This window comes from Rutidosis leptorrhynchoides, chromosome 4 (genome assembly GCF_046630445.1).
Source record: "Rutidosis leptorrhynchoides isolate AG116_Rl617_1_P2 chromosome 4, CSIRO_AGI_Rlap_v1, whole genome shotgun sequence".
Lineage (NCBI taxonomy): Eukaryota > Viridiplantae > Streptophyta > Magnoliopsida > Asterales > Asteraceae > Rutidosis > Rutidosis leptorrhynchoides.
Genome location: NC_092336.1, coordinates 407,166,199 through 407,184,634, shown reverse-complemented (window position 1 = coordinate 407,184,634; position 18,436 = coordinate 407,166,199). Strand labels below are relative to the sequence as shown.

General features: G+C 31.9%; 1 long non-coding RNA gene across 2 annotated transcripts; it reads left to right on the top strand.

The window, feature by feature from the left end:
- Window positions 1–13,214: 13,214 nt before the first annotated feature.
- Window positions 13,215–17,933, top strand: LOC139844130 (uncharacterized). Of its 2 annotated transcripts, none has more exons than XR_011757834.1 (5): window positions 13,215–13,397; window positions 17,183–17,309; window positions 17,420–17,484; window positions 17,590–17,742; window positions 17,825–17,933. It is a non-coding gene; the product is annotated as an uncharacterized lncRNA (long non-coding RNA). The 2 variants fall into 2 exon arrangements; XR_011757833.1 differs by having other exon boundaries at window positions 17,148–17,309.
- Window positions 17,934–18,436: the final 503 nt, after the last annotated feature.

Below are 18,436 nucleotides of genomic sequence, written 5' to 3'. Positions count from 1 at the left end.
TCGAGCCCTGCTCGCCACATTTTTTTTAAGGGAGGCTTTCTAAAGGTAGTTTCCATATCAAGTTATTATTATTATTATTATTATTATTATTATTATTATTATTATTATTATTATTATTATTATTATTATTATTATTATTATTATTATTATTATTGTTATTGTTATTGTTATTATTACAATTATGATTATTATTATTTTTGTTAGTATTATGATTGTAATTATTACCACATTTATATTTATAAGTATTATAATTAATAATAGTGTAAGTATTATAATTACTATGATTATTAATAATATCATTTATGAAATATAGTTATTGTTACTAATATATGTATTAATATTATTATGATTAGGGTTATTACTATTATTATAAAATATAAAACAAGTTATCATGTTTCTCATTAATATTAGTACAAGTATCACTTTTGTAACTATTATTATTATTATTAAACAAAGGTCTCATTATTAACATTATCTTTATTAATATTATCAATTTTAACAAAGTTATTATTATTATTATTATTATTATTATTATTATTATTATTATTATTATTATTATTATTATTATTATTATTATTATTAGTAAACCATTAATATCAAAACTATCTTTTTTTTAAACAAATAAATATTTTGTACATAAAACATAGTTATTACATATACTATAATTATATTAATATTCCGCAAAACTATATATAAAAAAAATATATTAACATTTCATATATACAAACTTATATACAACAAATTAGGTATTTATAATATAATACTAAATATATATAGATATTAATATAACTATATTAATCACTTTAAATACATATACAAAATAATAAATATATACAAAATATTTTTTTTTTGAAAGGCAAGAAAATTTGATTAAAATATAAAAGATACACGAGATAAAAACTAGCAAGGAGCTAGACAGGACACGAGGCAACACACAACCGCACAATTAAAACGTACACACAACCATAAACACGAAACTATATTGGACACACAAACAAGAGGACGTTAGATGCAACACGAGACGATACTAAAATAAATTATGTTTTCGAGTCCGATGACGCGCATGAAGAGCAGCATGAGCAACAATCAGTATTCTCTTCCGAATCATTCATCACATTCTCGATAAAGTATCGCTCATGCCATCGAAAATTATCCCGACGTCGGTTACGCTTCATATTTCTCTTACCCCACACATGTTTAATAAAAAGACTTTTAATCAAAGGATGAGCTTTTTTCCTTTTAACACGAAAACGAGCTACCACGGTATATTTTGAACAAGAGGACACGTCTTGCGAGTCAGCACAATCACTTCCGTTTGGGTTAGGGTCACCTACATCACGATCGTCTGTACCCAGGCCCAGCCTATTTGAGACATCATTGTCCAATTCATTCTCACAAGGGTGGTCTGGCCCAAAATTATTTAAGTTGACAAGTCCTTCATTTCCAATACCAAGATTAGCACCCAAATTACATGGGCCCTTTGGCCCAACTGAAATATATTCAGTATTGCCCGCCAACTCATCACGTTTTTGAACAAAATTCATTTCACATGGAATCTTGGGAACAGAAACAGTAACTTTTTCTTTTTCATTTTCACACGGCAAGGAAACACCATAGCCGCTTTTTTTATTGGAACCATCACAATCATAATCGGGTAACGAGAAAGAATCACGTGAAGACTCTTGATCACCCTCTACCAACGGATCTATTGCACTTTCACTTGCCGGAATACCATCAACCGAATAAACGTCAGAAATTGGATTAGAAGGAATAGAAACTGGGATTGATCGTTCAAACGAATCACCAAAATTAGACCTTTGGGATACCGCTTCCTTCAGCCCCTTGGAACCTTCACTGACCGGAAAATTAACCGAAAAATTAACCGACGAAGTTGGGATTTGAGAAACAGGCTCCACATATTCTGAGGACTGCTTGTTGACAAACATATTAGGGACACCAAAAGTGTTGTTCTCTTTCTTTTCAACAGAACCGATAGGATTCGGAATTGAATCCTCAACCCCAAAACTGTCCAAACCATTGTAACGAGTAGTAGAATTACTCTTTTCGATCAAAGTCCAGGAATAACGTTCCTTGTTAAAGCTAAAAATGAGATTATGGTTGTTAACCGAATCAGGGAAATTAAACACGAATATTTTACCATCAACTTTTACTTCGATAATATGATTAGCAAGATTGTGGACCTCACCGGAGCTGCCACACTTGTGATGAGATACCGGAACATGCTCAACACTATTAAACGAAGAAGATGAAGGATTTATATTATTACTTGCAAGAGCATCCACAAAACTCCTTCCGTCCCATTTCGTACCTCCCGATGAAACCGTATTTCTTAATGGTTTCGAGGCATCTACACCCCTTCCCGTCTTCATCGGATCGGCAGTCACATCGAAACCTGAACGATTAACGAAAACCTTTTTTTTTCTCCATCGCTTTGTAAGCTCGAAGTCTCCGACCGTCAATTCGAATAGTGTTTAGGACTTTAGCAAAATTATCGACATCACTGAGCCCTTCAAACCTCAAGAATCCAAATTGTTGTCCGCTCGATAATAGTTTCTTCGGTAGATACACATCTTTAACGGGGCTGTATTGATTGAATAATCTCCAACAATCGACTCGTTCCCAGATTTCTGGGAAGTTGAAAAATAAAAACGACGTGATGTGGTTCGATTCAATAGTTGAAGTCATATCACTCGAGTTGAAAAACGCCTTCTCGCACACTCTCACAGACATAATACACGAAGTGCCTCACATTGCTCTTGATGAAGCAATTAAAGTTGATTTGAAAGGAAATTACTTGTTGCCATATTGATTTGAGAAAGCAGATGGGTACAAATTGGTTCCACGGGTAGGAAAAAAAACACTTTAATATATTATGTATATACAACATATAATTTAAGATATAAAATAAAGTATATGTTTTAAATAGAATCTAGTATAAATCTTATATAACTACGAAATATATAAATAATATATATAAATAAATAAAATTATGAGATTTCTATTATATGTTTTAATAGAAATACAATTGATATAGGTTCGTGAATCTGAGGCCAACCCTGCATTGTTCAATGTCGTCATATATATTTTTACTACAAAATACAGTATTGTGAGTTTCATTTGCCTTTTTATCCTTTATATTTTTGGGCTGAGAATACATGCGCAATTTTTATAAATGTTTTACAAAATAGACACAAGTAATCGAAACTACATTATATGGTTGAATTATTGAAATCGAATGTGCCCCTTGTTATTAAGTCTGGTAATCTAAGAATTAGGAAACAGACACCCTAATTGACGCGAATCCTAAAGATAGATCTATTGGGCCTAACAAACCCCATCCAAAGTACCGGATGCTTTAGTACTTCGAAATTATATCATATCCTAAGGGTGTCCCGGAATGATGGGGATATTCTTATATATGCATCTTGTTAATGTCGGTTGCCAGGTGTTCAATCCATATGAATGATATTTTTGTCTCTATGCATGGGACGTATATTTATGAGAACTGAAAATGAAAATCTTGTGGTCTATTAAAATGATGGAAATGATTATTTATGTTAAACTAATGAACTCACCAACCTTTTGGTTGACACTTGAAAGCATGTTTATTCTCAGGTATGAAAGAAATCTTCCGCTGTGCATTTGCTCATCTTAGAGATATTACTTGGAGTCATTCATGACATATTTAAAAGACGTTGCATTCGAGTCATTGCATTCATTAAGATTATTATTAAGTCAATTATAGTTAGATATATTATGAAATGGTATGCATGCCATCAACTTTCGATGTAATGAAATATTGTCTTTTCAAAAACGAATGCAATGTTTGTAAAATGTATCATATAGAGGTCAAGTACCTCGCGATGTAATCAACTATTGTGAATCGTTTATAATCGATACGGACTTCTTCCGGATGGATTAGGACGAGTTTCTACAGTTGGTATCAGAGCGGTGGTCTTAGCGAACTAGGTCTTGCATAAGTGTGTCTAACTAATAGTCGTTTAGATGCATTAGTGGGTCTGGACTTCGACCGTGTCTGCATGTCAAAAGTTTTGCATATCATTTCGTGTCGAAAATTATTTGCTTATCATCCTTAAAGTCTAGACACGTCTTACTGCCCCTATTGCATCGATAGTATATAGATAAATTCATATCTTAGCGTATCTGTTATTGTTACCTTTGCCTGACAGCTTCCGTAGATTCCTCCGTAACTTATGGAATTTTAGTATTATATATGCATATGTAGATTATGTATTGCAGGGTACTAATCTACATTCTATAATCTATTTCTTATCAAAAATCCTTCATCTGATCGTACGAGATAAATCCCTCAACCAGTTCGAATTCCTCGGATTCCGACAGCTATCCCGATATGGAGTTTCACCTAAGCTCCGAAAGCAGTGTCACTAGAATGAATCAACCAATTCATCTGATGGGTTCGTAGTCTACTAAATCATTGGAGACAAGAAGAAGGTGAGCCTTTTCACCAACCGAATTCACCTCTTGGCAATGAACCTGAAGCACTTACCGGCGAACCTGTTCGTAATACCACTTTCTCTCTCATTTCCAGAGTATCTCGTCATGATTATATACTATCTCAGATTCTAGATCTTATTCATCCACTCGTCCGAACCGACAATCATCCCGGAGTAATACAAGAATTCAATGAACTTCGTGCTCGAGTAATAGCTTTAGAGAATATGGTGCAAAACTTATCAGCTTCAACAACATCACCGGCACCAACAGTACCATCAGTAACAGCACCAGTACCATCAACAATCCGTGCCTCAACATCTCATTCTCTACCTCGAGTATAATCATCGTTCTACGTATCGTTCTACATCAATTATCTTCGTTCTTCATGGCGATTATGTAATCTCTAATGTTTTAGAGATTATGTACTCTAGTTCTAGCCGTAAATCAAATGAGTTTAATATCATATTAACTCATTAAATCCACGATTACATCTGAAGAAAATATATGTGTATATATGTTTTCATAAAGATTGTAATTAAAAATTCCTTTGTACAAACTGTTAATGGTGAAAATATTTTAACGGGTAGGTAATACCCGAGGAATATTTAGATTTCACATTAATAAGTTACACTGTACATTCTTTCAATCTGATCCAACAATCATTTACTATCCTACTTACATCCACCGATATACAAATCCGTTCACCACAGAATATCCATATTCATCCAATTTCATATTGGGATTTTGATTTATCAGAATCTAACAAGTGGCATAATGAAGAAAACATTTGACAAAATAAAATTTGTTAGAAACAAACAAATTAACTATGAGAAATTTTGTTAAGAATCCACGCTAACTGTTCCTAGCTAATTGTTCCTAGCTAACTGATTACATTTTATTTATCGCAATTTACATTCTCGCAACTTTATTTATCGTTATTTAATTTTTGTTATTTATTTTACGCACTTTAAATATCGGGACACGTATACAAGGTTTTGACATATCATATCGAAGCATTTATATATATTATTTGGAATAACCATAGACAATCTATATGCAGTAATGAACGAGTTCTCTATACAGGGTTGAGGTTGATTCTTAAAAAATATATATAGTTTGAGTTGTGTTCGAGTCTGAGACATGTACACGCGTCACGATATGTATTAAATTAATTCGAATATTATATAATAAATTACATATGAATTATTGAATTGCTAACTGTGGACTATCAACTGAGGACTACCAACATTGAACAAATTAAAATGAATTAAAATATTGATTATAACATATGAAACTAAACAATTCTTCAAGTTTGCCACTTGATTTTATCTTAAACCTCATTTGTATCTTGACGATTCCAATCTGCGTTCAAACATTTCATAATTCTTGAAAACACTTCAGTCGAGAGGATGAACTAACCGCACTTCATCTACGGAAGAAAAGATTTATGAATATTGTTATGCACCTGAAAACACTCGGAACCTGAGTAAACGTTTAACGCGTAGCTGTGCTAATTCCTTTAGCGTTATTATTACCGAAAATAACTTCGCAACTCCTGTTCGAAATAGCCAGTTTTGTCACAGCTCCAACAAGTCAACTTCGACTTTTCGTTTGAAACAACCCTATTATAACCTTGATATATATGCGTGCTCTTTTATTGTTACCGGGGAACCATTTATATTCCCCCATATTACCAGCAGACGTACCAGCAACCTCGTTACTTCTTGACTTAAATCTCTCTGATAAATCATTATATTTATTCATTGAAACCCTATCATATACTCATCCGCATCTTGTAACGAGAACTGACATACCAATTACAGAGAATCAGCAATTAGCACTTTGAAAACTCACAGCATATCTACGTCAACAGTTATATGTATAACATTCATCTCTTAGAATTATGATCTTTCATTCTGAAATTCTGAAAATCACTCAGTCTACAAATCAATACTCTGAATGTTGAAAAAGCTGAATGAAGTAGCAGAAACTGTAGACAATCGCAAACGACTTTAATCGTCGGAAGTTTGATGATAAAGAATAGTATGTTAGAAAAGCTCAGAAAAGTTGGAACTGAAAAACGGATTGAGCTAACCAGGAAGAAAACCGTGGACAAATCACAAGACTAAACTTGTACATTAAGAATCCTGATGATTCTGTTTCGGATGAAATCTTTAGCGAATACCTTGCTTCTGACTCCAAACTCTTGCGGACAAATTTTCTTCACCATCCTTCGATATTAGAAATTCCAAGATATCATCGTATCTTTCATTATAAATATTCTCCATATTTCTGAAGATATTTTTATAACTATTCTTATCTAAAATCATTAATCTCTTCGTGCTATCAGTGTTACATCATATAGAAACTGTTAGTTTCTATATTCTGTAAACTTTCGAGCTTAAAATATGAATGTTATTGAAGTAATGTTGGGAACTGATACATGAGTTAGTATAATATAATGACACTTGATCAACGTGATTATATTACAGTAAGTCATGCTGAGTTTCTAATGGAGCGTGATGATTCACAGAGCATAACATCATCATGTGCCATGTTACATAACTCTTTCATTCTGCTTAACTTCTGAACATATCAAGAAAGTATATTCTTGATAGTTCTATTCCCAGTGATTCTGGTAATTTGACTAATCAAATTGTGCTATTACGTTCTTTCTTGTTTAGAACATTAAGTTCATTCTAAACTCCATACTTACGAATTCTGGACCATTACTCGCTTTACTAGAGGTCGAGAAGAGAATAAAAAGTCAAAGAGCTCCAAAATATAAGAGAAAATATGAAGTCCAATAACAACACGGAGGCTACAAACCGTGAATATTAATACGAATAACAATATAAGACATGGTATAATTAAGAATAGTAGCACCCCAAGGTTATATTAAAAGTAAGCAGATTTTTCTGGTAGAAGATTGAAAAGAAGGATGACATATTGATAAGTAGGAAAATATTAGGGATTAGAGCTGGACTAAGTATTTTCACAATCTTTTGGATGTATGAACTAAGAAAGAAAGTATAGGAATGGTGAGAATAATGAAACGGAAGAGCTTAAATTTATAGTGAAAATATCAGACAGAGTAATCGAGGCAGATCACTGTATTTAATTATAGAGATCTTAATTTCATTTTTCACCGAACAATCAGATCTTTTATAGATTACGAAGATTTTCTTTAAATCCCTTGAATTCCGGAAATTCAACTATGACTAGTCAAAAGTTATGATGAAACTTGTCTTTCTCATTTCACTATTTAGTGATAGCTTCACTCGTACTCCTCGAGTAATCGAATTGTCTTATTCATATTACTCAATGATGATAAAACTCTATTTATCAACTCATATTTGTCATGAAAATATTTTTATTATCAGCTATGACCACCTCACTCAAATTTCGGGACGAAATTTCTTTAACGGGTAGGTACTGCGATGACCCGGGAATTTCCGACCAAATTTAAATTTAATCTTTATATGATTCTGACACGATAAGCAAAGTCTGTAATGTTGAGTCTCAATTTTTAAAACAGTTTACATGAATTCATTTGACTTTGACCGATTCCGACAATTCACGAACAATGGTTATAAATAAATATATACATATAAATATAAATATAAATGTAAGTAGTGGAAATATTAAGATATAATTGAATCGTTAAAATTTAATATGTAAATTAACAAATAGAATAAATAAGTTACTAATGTATATGTATATATATATATGAATCTATATACGATTTCTATTAATAAGTATAAACATATTGTATTATATTTAAAAGATATAAATATTATGTGTTGAAATCTATAATACCTATTTCTATTATGAAATAATATATTATAGAAAATAGATATATAATATTATATATATATATATATATATATATATATATATATATATATATATATATATATATATATATATATATATATATATATATATATATATATATATATAAAACATTTTTAATGTATTCATATTTACATATATAATATATGATGTAACAAGTTAAAAAGTATAATAGTAATGACAAACTATATTACTACTACTTTCATTATTATCAATATCATTATTAGGAATATTAAAATACGTTATATATTAAAATTTTAATAAATTTAAGATTATGATTATCAAAATAAATACTTAAATATAAACATTACTATAAGAATGACTAAAATTTTTATTTAGTTGTAAATTAAATATTATCTGCTATCATGATTTAAATTATTATTGATACTTTTATCATTATTTTTATTACCATTTTCATATAAAAACACTATTAGCAATACTTTTAGCATTATCCTCATTGTTATCATTATTATCAAAATTATTATTATTAATAGCATTTTTAACAATATTATTAACTAATATTATTACTATTATTATTATTTATTATTAGTAATATTAAAAGTATTATAATAATTGTATTTTATTAAGTACTAATATGATTTATATGAAAATTATACATACAGATGGAAAAGAATTCGTGGAAGTTCAATAATCAGATTGTGTAAAATTTTATCCCTGTCTAATAATGGATCACAAAATCGTACGAAATTAGTTGGCCATCTCTATCAACTTTATTTCTTTTTGTATTCAACTCCCTGGCTCCAATATGTGTCGACTGATTCCAAATCATATGAGTCGAATAGTTTATGTTTGAGGAGAATTATTTAACTTTCTATCATCAATATGCAAATGATAACTGGTACCAGTTTAGTCAAATAAATCAAAACAGAAATTTTATTTTATTTTTTCTCCTCGACACCTCTGTTATATCACTTTTAATCAAAACCTCAAATTAGTGTTAAATTTCAAAATTTGTAATCGCAATGTTGTTAGGAATCCCACAAGTAAACTTTCTGCAAAATCTCATCTGTCAATTCATTATATTGAGCTCTAATTGCGGAGTCAAAGTTTAGAATCCAAAAGTCAACATTTTTGTTCTTCACGAAATTTAAGCTCGTTTTAAGGTTTATGTTTAAATTAATTGTTCAGAAAGATTCTAGGGTTGTTTTACTACCTATGTTGTGAAGAAAGTTTTGATTAAAACTGTCTCATTTTGAAATCACCATTTGAGTTTCTCCACGATGAAACAGCGGTTTTTTTTTAATTAATTTTTTCTTTCGTTTACTATTTAATACAAACAATTTATAAGGATCGATTCTGTTTTCGTTTAAAAGCTTTAGAATCAAATTCTTTGCTGTTTGCTTGTATGGGTCTCTGATCGATTATTAGAGAAGAAGATGAAGAGAGTAGAAACAGAATAACAATACGGGTTAAAGTAAATTGGTTCTAGAAATAAAACAGAAAAGCAAGCATAGCGGAATGGTTTAGGAGAGTGTCGGGGAAGCGAGAGTTCTCGGGTTCGAGCCCTGCTCGCGAAATTTTTTTTAAGTGAGGCTTTCTAAAGGTAGTTTCCATATCAAGTTATTATTATTATTATTATTATTATTATTATTATTATTGTTATGTTATTATTACAATTATGATTATTATTATTTTTGTTAGTATTATGATTGTAATTATTACCACATTTATATTTATAAGTATTATAATTAATAATAGTGTTAGTATTATAATTACTATGATTATTAATAATATCATTTATGAAATATAGTTATTGTTACTAATATATGTATTAATAATATTATGATTAGGGTTATTACTATTATTATAAAATATAAAACAAGTTATCATGTTTCTCATTAATATTAGTACAAGTATCACTTTTGTAACTATTATTATTATTATTAAACAAATGTCTCATTATTAACATTATCTTTATTAATATTATCAATTTTAACAAAGTTATTATTATTATTATTATTATTATTATTATTATTATTATTATTATTATTATTATTATTATTATTATTATTATTATTATTATTATTATTATTATTATTAGTAAACCATTAATATCAAAACTATATTTTTTTTAAACAAATAAATATTTTGTACATAAAACATAGTTATTACATATACTATAATTATATTAATATTCCGCATAACTATATATAAAAAAAATAATATTAACATTTCATATATACAAACTTATATACAACAAATTAGGTATTTATAATATAATACTAAATATATATAGATATTAATATAACTATATTAATCACTTTAAATACATATACAAATTAATAAATATATACAACATATAATTTAAGATATAAAATAAAGTATATGTTTTAAATAGAATCTAGTATAAATCTTATATAACTACGAAATATATAAATAATATATATAAATAAATAAAATTATGAGATTTCTATTATATGTTTTAATAGAAATACAATTGATATAGGTTCGTGAATCCGAGGCCAACCCTGCATTGTTCAATGTCGTCATATGTATTTTTACTACAAAATACAGTATTGTGAGTTTCATTTGCCTTTTTAACCTTTATATTTTTGGGCTGAGAATACATGCGCAATTTTTATAAATGTTTTACGAAATAGACACAAATAATCGAAACTACATTATATGGTTGAATTATCGAAATCGAATATGCCCCTTGTTATTAAGTCTGGTAATCTAAGAATTAGGGAACAGACACCCTAATTGACGCGAATCCTAAAGATAGATCTATTGGGCCTAACAAACCCCATCCAAAGTACCGGATGCTTTAGTACTTCGAAATTATATTATATCCGAAGGGTGTCCCGGAATGATGGGGATATTCTTATATATGCATCTTGTTAATGTCGGTTGCCAGGTGTTCAATCCATATGAATGATATTTTTGTCTCTATGCATGGGACGTATATTTATGAGAACTGAAAATGAAAATCTTGTGGTCTATTAAAATGATGGAAATGATTATTTATGTTAAACTAATGAACTCACCAACCTTTTGGTTGACACTTGAAAGCATGTTTATTCTCAGGTATGAAAGAAATCTTCCGCTGTGCATTTGCTCATCTTAGAGATATTACTTGGAGTCATTCATGACATATTTTAAAAGACGTTGCATTCGAGTCGTTGCGTTCATCAAGATTATTATTAAGTCAATTATAGTTAGATATATTATGAAATGGTATGCATGCCGTCAACTTTCGATGTAATGAAATATTGTCTTTTCAAAAACGAATGCAATGTTTGTAAAATGTATCATATAGAGGTCAAGTACCTCGCGATGTAATCAACTATTGTGAATCGTTTATAATCGATACGGACTTCGTCCGGATGGATTAGGACGGGTTTCTACAGATGTAATATATTTCTATTGTAAACCATTATGTAATGGTCATGTGTAAACAGTATATTTTAGATTATCATTATTTGATAATCTACGTAATGCTTTTAAAACCTTTATTGATAAAATAAAGGCTATGGTTGTTTTAAAAATGAATGCAGTCTTTGGAAAACGTCTCATATAGAGGTCAAAACCTCGCAACGAAATCAATTAATATGGAACGTTTATAATCAATATGAACGGGACATTTCACTAGTCACAAACGACCAAAACATATTGACCCTCGCTCTGTGCGTTTCGAAACCATACGAACGGCAACAATAACTATAGAGCGAGCCCAATTGAATTACAATTACAATACACAGAGATTACATAAAATCAAGACTATCAATCATAAGCCTACACACATACACATAAACCCGACCCCGTAACCAACCCCTGCATCAACACCCCACAGAAACCGCAAATTCAACACAATCACCGGGCAACCCAAAAATACTAACCTGAGGCTTATTTACCGAAGTTAACTACGTTAACAGCGCCGAAAACAACATCAAGCCCACAAGAGACCTAACGACGGGAAAATGGAATGAACGAACCAAACTTACGGCAACCAAACAGATCCAAATGCGAAATCAACCCGTAAAGGAACCAGTCATCTTCACCAATTTTCTAAGAACATTAACAATCCCACAGAACTCCAGCGGTCCAACAACATCCTCTAGCAGTCGCTAGTAACAACCGGCGACCGCCCGCGACAACCAACCACCACCATCACCACTTTAAGTTACCAAAGACCACTAGGGATGTCAACAACTAAACCAGTCGTTGCCAGCCACTACCGGCCGCCAGACAACCACCAATGGCAGCTCGCGGTGGCCGTCGACCACTGTCTGCCACCTCCTTAAACCGCCGAGAACCAGTAGCAGCTGCTATCAACCACTCAAGGTCGTGAGCAGCCACCTCCACCCCTCGACAGTCTCCGACGGCGGCCGGACCACTTAGATCTGCTGGATTTCAACACAAAACACGTTCCACCTAAGCCCCGCCAAATCAAACCCACCTCCACCTAAAATTGAAGCCCAAGTTAGTGAGATGTAGAGTTCCAGGCGGAACTCGTCGCCTACAAACCAAACCGAGAAGAGAAACAACGGAGGAGACGAAGACAAGATACGACAAGGCTTACCTACCACCGCCGGAAACGCCACCAAGAAACACCCCAAACCCTTACGGTTTCCAGAATCCAAGACCCGGATTCGTCGCCTGAAAACTAGAGGAGATACCGGAGCATTAGATCGACGCAAAAAGCCGTCGGAGAGGAACGAAGGACCTTTATTCTTGACGGTAAGCTTAGAAACACTGAACCACTGGCGAGATGTCGGTTGTCGGAGAGGACATCATCACTAAAACCTTCAAAATGTTAAAAAAGGGAGAAGCCCGTGGACTTGATTGGAAGAGATAAGTGTCGGAGAAAAGAAAAAGTTGAAAAAAGTAGATATGAAAATGAAAGATCGGAAGCCCAACGACCCTTTACTCCTTTAGTCTAGTTTCTAGTGTTGACTTTAAATCTCCATTTTTAGGGTTTATTTTATATTCATCTCTTTCAGCTGCTTCCGTCTCACAACACCACCAATCAACCACTCTTCTATCCATCTACTCGTCTCTCTCCGGCTGCTTTTTCATCAAAGGTGTGCCAATCGATATTTTTACCGATCTATACTATAGTTCATTCATATTTCTATTTATCATTTTCCGTTGTTGTACTTATTATAGGTTTCTTTTGTATCTTGATTGAATGAATAGCAATTTAAGTTTGATTATGGTTATAACAGTCGTCGATCTTTAGACTTAGAAGGAAGATTAGGTCTGTGTTTTGAATCATTTTGGCTTCTTTTTCTGGATGGATCTTCATCCACTAACGGGTGCTGATTCAAAGTGCTATCATGTTTACTACTCCCTGACCAAAATTTTTATGGATCTTGTTGCTAATTTTGCACCTAACATGTGTTTAAAGTGTATATTTGTTCTGATGATTTATCATAGCCAGTTTTTTTTTGTTATTTTTTTAATTTAATTTCACACTGAAAGGGCTGTATTGATGTTGAATCTTATATCGAGTTCATTTGAAGGGCATTAAACATTGTGCTTCGTTTTTGGAATTGTATGTCTTGTATCTTATAAAACTTCAATCTACTAAACTAATATGCATGTGAAATGTGGTTTTTAAGGATTTGTTGTGTTACATGGTCTGATCATAGTGTTGGAAATTTGGAATTGATGGTTGTTATTAAATCAACCGTTACGAAGGAGCAAAACGACGGGGTGGGGGGTGGTAAGCTAATAATATAACATCTAACATCTAACAAGTGATGTTTTACATCGGGAATCTTGTTATTATCATTGTTGCAATATACAAGTAATTAGCTTTAATCGCATATACCTGAACTATATTCCTGTGATAAACTTTCCTTTCTTGATTCGATGCTTATTTTTGTTGTTTACATTATGATGACATGGAAAAGCGGAGGGAAATGACAAAGAAATCTATAGGAATATACACTCACTATTATGAAAGATGGGCTGTACACGAATCACTAAGTTTTATCTTTCTAGTCAATATTGTATCCGAATACTATATTATTATTGTTATATTTGTTTGGATAAGAACCTTTTGTGTGATGTATTAATATTAATTTATTAACGCATCTTCTCATAAATATGTTCTACTTTGCAGTCCACACAAAGAGTTTTGAAAGATTGGCAATCCAATGTAAATATGTATGGAAGAATCTATATGGCTACTTTACATTTCAACTATAACCCTAATAAAACTATCTGCCGACCTATTATATAGACTTTTCACATTTGTACGTGAAATCATCTACCTCTTGCCTTTCTTGGATATTTTAAATGAGCATCCGATTACTTAATAAGAATGTTCTTTTTTTTTCCGCTGTAGCTCACAGTACTAAGTATCATCCGTACCCGATGGGGTCATAGCTTCTGTTTGTAACAAATGCCTGGCAACATGGGAACAGGAAAACGGAGCATTATTATTTAATAACTAAATGCTAATTTAAAATATCCAAGAAAGACTAGTGGTAAGTGATTCACGTATAAATGTGGAAGGTCTTCAGATATTTAATCTTACTAGGTTTATAAATGAAAATTAAAGTAGTCACATATATATATTTTTCCATACATTTTTGCTTTGGATTACCTGAAGATCTTTCAGGCCCTTTGTCTAGACCGCAAAGTAGAAAATATTAATGAAAGGGGACGATAATAATTTAATATTAATATTAATAATACGTCACATAAATGGTACTTATATCAAGAAATAATAATGCTATAGTAGCCAAATACAATATCCACTAGAAGATAAAGCTCGATGATTCCGTGATTCGTGTGCTGTTCATCTTTCATGATGGTCGGTGTATATTCATATAGATTTCTTTATTATCCCTCTCCGCTTTTCTGTGTCATCATAATGGAGACGACAAAATATGATAAGCATTGATTAATGAAGGAAAGTTGATTCCACGAATATGATTCACATATATGCGATTAAAGCTAAATAATTTAATATTGCAACAATGGTAATAACAATTGATTGATTTTCGGTGTAAAATAGCACTTGTTAGATGTTATATTATTAGCTTACTACTACCTTTTATTTTGTTGCTTCTTAACGGTTGAATTTATAAAAATCTCATGTTCTTACACCATAGTCAGTCTGTGCACCACAACAAATCCTTAAATACCACATTTCACATGCGTATAAATTTAGAAAAGTGGGTTCTTTTGTTTTAAATCTATCATAAAAGGCTCGTTTCTCGCTTTTAATGTGACAATTTTATAGTCCGAGTTTTCAGGTCCCTTCCGTTATTTTAGGACAATATTCAAAAAAATACATGTATTAATATAAGAAGGTGCTTTTATCTTTTGGGTATATGAGGTCATCAAAGACTGAATTAAGGTCAGCGATGAAGCCATCTTTTAGTGTCTCCTCAGATAAGAAGTGTAGGATCGTTTTAGGCCCTATAACATGTTGGTGCTTTTAATGTCATCGGTCATTTTGTGTGATAAGGTGATTTACTTGAGATAAATGGATTTCGAGTTAAGCTTTATAACAAGTTAGGAGGGTGTGGAGTACACGTTTGTTTAAGCTAACTAGAGTCATTTAATTGAAAGGTTATGTTTGTTAGTTGGTGCCTTTTTGTCCAATAAACACAACTATTAATGAAATGGTGTAAGCTTTTCATGAAATGGTGCAATTTCGAAGTGGTGTAACTTTTCATGGTACCATTTCACCAAAAGGTGTGACCATTCATGGTACCTTTTTGTCAAAGGGTGCAACCTTGCATACTCTATATATAGAGCGTGTTTGTCTCACATTCAAGAATGATGAGGGATGAAACTTTGAACATTCATAATATACATAAACCTATATGTTCTTAACTCCACATATTAATCGCCTATATAGGAGTTGTTGCCTTTGTTTTATCATGAATAAAGATTTCGTGTAACCCTAAGACAATATATATATAGGGTCGAAATACTTTATCGCGAAAGTGATTACACGATTCAAAGGTTTATCCGGACAGTCAAACCCTACATCCAACACAACACATAAGCTCATGAGTCCCTAGTACTCTAACACCAATTGGTAATAGAGGGAGGTTCCCCTAATCTTATGTGCTTACATTTGTTTCTTCTCATATCCGATGTGGGACTTTGGTTTGCACCTTTTAATCGATTCTCTCCAACAATCACTCCCTTAATCGGTTTATCCTTTGTACTCGTTCATCACACATAATGCGGCACGTTCAACACCATCTCGACTCTTTCCGGACCACGACCTCTTCCCCGGTCTCGTTCACAATCATTTCGGTTTGAACGTCTACTGTTACAATGATTACACTCGTGTGTCATCTTCATTTAGGGTCTGCCACTCGGCGCCATCCACACATCTGGTTCCGTAGCTCTAATACCAATTGTTGCAACATGTCTTCAATTAACTCACAAATTCAGATGAATTATGAAAATTAAATGAGTAACAAAGCACATACCGATGAAAAAAAGGAAAAAAAAAAAAAGAAAAAAGAAAAACTATCTTGCCATTTTTGTTAGTCTTGATACCTTGCCAACTTGCTGATAACCTCTTGCTATTTTGTTGGTGCCTCTAATCAAATTAATACTTCTTCTTGCTTCTTTCTTCTGCTGTTGTAAACTGCTTCTTTCTTGCTAATCTGCTGCTGTTGCTACTGCCACTACTTCTGATCACATATTATGATCAAAATCATACTGCAAGCTACATGTTACTTGTTTTTGATCATGAGTTGTGATCACCTTCCGCTTGCTACTTTTTCGCTACTTGCTACGAGAAGCTTACTGTGATAACTTGTTGATTACCTATGCTACTTTCTTTTGATCAGATTCACCTTACTACACATTAAGTATATGCATATAGGGAAAAGTTGCAGAATAGTGATACAGAAAATATCACTGATTTCGATTTGAGATGAGTTATTGTTGGAGGTAAGGATGTTTCCGAAGAAAACATAGATCTACTTGCACAAGCTTTTGTTATATTTCAGGTGAGTAGTTTCTATATTTTTATGTTTTTGTATTCTGGTGGTAACGGATTTTGTGTATGCTAAAGTAGTTAGTACATAGTAATTTTTATTCGTTAGTTTAATGTTAACAGGATTGCTTCCATCCTATCATAGATTCGGAGACTGGAAATGATTTTATACCATCAATGACATATGGGTAAGCATATATACATTATTTTGTTTTCTATTTGTTTTTGCTATTGCTATTGTTATTGTTATTTAGCATTTATGACTAATTTTCCTTTGTTTCTCTATCCAATAGGATCATTGGATGACAATGGGTGACTTGGACTTTTCCGGGGTACATTGCGTGATGTTACTGATGATAAAGTAAAACTACTCTCCATTATTTTTGTTTATTTACGTAAAGGCACGTGGATTGAAAATTTGGCTTTAAAGAAGTGACCCCGAACAGGTACGCAGTTTTTATGCATTTTTCCTGACGGTCCGCTCAGTTTTAACACTAGAAAATCGATACATGCTTTTGTTTGTTACAGATCTTTGAGTACCGGAAAACCCGGTCGATGATAAGGTTTATTAGAACGGCGTTGTTGGAGAAGGAGGTTTCTCAAGCTGAACGTACTTGTGAATATGATGGCTCTTAGTTAAAAATTCAAGTGTTGTAATACAGTTAATCTGTTGGATTTTGTTCGGTTTAAGTTACTAAACGAGATGTATTTAGGAAGGGTTTTCTTGTCTGTTTTATGTAGTTTTTTGCTAGTTAAAGTGACTTCAAAAGCTTGAAATTGGCTGTTGTTTACATACTTTTGGAGATTGATGGTGTACATAGCATCACAAATAAATGTTAGTTTCTCTCGTAAATGAAACGAAGTATTTCAAGTATTATTTTACCATTGGAACTAATGTTGTACATACATTAGTTTTGATGGATACACTGAGTTTTCAACATCTTGAGGATACTTTATGCATTAGTTGTACAAGTTAATACTTTTATTTGGTGAATATATTAAAAAGTACATTTGTTTGGTGAATTTATTGAAAACTTTGTTGTAAATATCATTGTCATCTAGAGCTGTAAACGAGCTGAGCTCGAGTTTGGCTCGTTTGATTTTTGTAAAGTTTGAGCTCGGCTCAAGTCAAACCTTTAT